Consider the following 2739-nt stretch of genomic DNA (forward strand, 5'->3'; position numbering starts at 1 on the left):
CTTGAGACGTTTGCCCCTGTCTCAAGACATGATACAATACAAGCCATACTTGCCTATGCGGCTCAGATGAAGTGGCGATTGTATCAGATGGATATGAAGTCAGCCTTTCTCAATGGCGACCTAAAGGAAGAAGTGTATGTCACACAACCGCCTGGGTATGTGACACATGGGAAGGAACACAAGGTATTAAGACTACACAAAGTTTTATATGGTTTAAAGCAAGCCCCAAGGGCATGGTATGGAAGGATAGATTCATACTTTCTTCAAAACGGTTTTGAGAGAAGTATGAACGATGCGGCCTTATACATCATGAAGCAAGGAAGAGATGTGTTGATCGTGAGTCTATATGTGGATGATATAATCATCACAGGAAGCAACATTAAGAGCATCAACACATTCAAGAAAAACATGAAGAAAGAATTCGAGATGGTGGATCTTGGATTGTTAAACTACTTTCTTGGAATAGAAGTAATTCAAGACGATAGAGGCATATTTCTTTCACAAGAAAAGTATGCAAACAAACTTGTAGACAAGATTGGGATGTGAGACAGCAAGAGTGTAAGCAATCCACTTACACCACAAGGAAAAATGAGTTGAGGATGACAAGGAGTATGGAGATCTGACTAAGTATAGAAGCATCGTTGGAGGGCTTTTGTACTTGTGTGCATCAAGACCTGATGTGGTGTATGCAAGTGCAAGATACATGTCATCACCTCGCATGAAGCACTAACAAGAAGCCAAAAGGGTGTTAAGATATGTCAAAGAAACATCAAGCTTTGGAGTGTACTTCACAAGCGTGAAAGAACCAAAACTTGTAGGCTACATGGACCGAGATTGGGGTGGTTCTAAGGAAGACAAGAAAAGCACTTCAGGTTATGTGTTTACTCTTGGTTCAACCATGTTTTGTTGGCAATCAAGCAAGCAACAAACAGCGCAATCAACGGCTGAGGCGGAGTACATAGCCGTGTGTGCAGCAGCAAATCAAGCCGTGTGGTTACAAAGACTATTTGAAGATTTTTGTCAGAAGTTTGAAGGAGGCATTCCGATCTTATGTGACAACAAATCAGCAATAGCAATTGGGAAGAATTCGGTGCAACACAGAAGGACGAAGCACATAGAGATCAAGTACCATTTCGTGAGGGAAGCTGAGCAAAAAGGAATCATTGAACTGGAGTATTGCAAAGGGGATGATCAACTAGCAGACATTCTCACAAAGACATTGAGCGGTTCAAGGTTTGAAGATCTAAGGAAGCAGCTTGGAGTCAAGTCGAGATATGATTAAGGAGGAGTGTTAAACTATATAATCTAATCTCTCCTTAATACATTTACATAAGTTAGCTATTTATGTTATTACACAAAGAGTTGTAACTCTTCATGTTGTGTCCTTTAAGTATAAAGAGTTGTGTCTCTTATACTTGTAATGATTCGATCTCTATATAAAGATCAATCATTTGTTGTAAACAATATCACAGAATCTCAATAATACAAAAGTTTATAAGCCTGAAACGTATCTTATTCTTTCTCTCGAACTCGTGTGTAACACACTGTGATCGTTGTGTAACACAAGCGATTGGTAAAAGATTAACATTGATTACTTGTGTATTTTCTGGTGCTTAACTCTCAACGACATTGATCTCTTATTCTTTTCATGCTACTGCGTTTTTTATATGCATGTATATCACTTACAGATTACGTAAATTTGAGAAACAAATTTTACACAGAAGTAGATACGCCACATCTCGTAAATCCTCGCGACTCGTGAGCTGTGCGTTTTTGGCGATACCAATAAGGAAGAATGATTGAAGGTTCTTTTGCAGCCTTTTAGGAGCCATTGGTACAAATGGAGTTGCAGATGGTGAGGAAGTCTTTCTTTGTCTTATCTTTCAGTAACCATATTGAGAATCCGACGTTGGTGAATTGACTTGCTAGATCAAAATTGCAACAAACAATCAACTTTCATGTATAATCAATTTCAGCTGCAAAAGTTCATATACTTTTATATATTTTCAATGGCGCGGCATGCATTAAAGTCATCCGCATTGGAAGTCAACATGAGTTTCTTAGAAACTAATACTAATATAATTTTGAGAAATTCATGTGAAAATTAATTAATACTATTTCCAAAGAACTGATCAGTAAATCTTTTTAATTTTCATGCATTTTTAATAATGATAAATTCTAAACTTAAAAAAAAAGACATGCCATACTTGTTTCACTAACAATGCATCATTAAACCCTAGAGAGAGAGAGAGCTTTGTTGCTTGGAGATTTTTCTTTTCTTACGGTGATTCATTTTTTTGTGTCATCCACATAAACATACTCGATAAGACTCTGGTAACCAAGCTAGAGAGTCAGTGTCTATGTAGACAAAGTAGGACTGACGTTTTCGAGCATCACGTGCGAATTCGTCTGTCCTTGTTTTTTGAGTCCTAGGTATGTACACTACAACAAAACATCGACATACTGAGGGAAAAAATCGTCGGTATGTCGTCGGAATAACGTTATTCCGACAACAAACCGACGAAACAAGTCCTCGGAAATAACTCCTCGGAAATTCCATTTTCCTCGGAAATCCTTCGGAATTTTCCGACGGAATTCCGAGGAAACAAATTTCCGAGGAAACTCCGAGGACCACCAGTTCATCGGAAAGCTCTTCGGATTATACCGAGGGAGAACGTCCTCGGAATTTACCTCGGAAGTTCCGACGAAATGTTCCTCGGAATTTTCATCGGAAAATTC

Source organism: Brassica oleracea, chromosome C5, assembly GCF_000695525.1.
Source record: "Brassica oleracea var. oleracea cultivar TO1000 chromosome C5, BOL, whole genome shotgun sequence".
In the NCBI taxonomy this organism is placed as follows: domain Eukaryota; kingdom Viridiplantae; phylum Streptophyta; class Magnoliopsida; order Brassicales; family Brassicaceae; genus Brassica; species Brassica oleracea.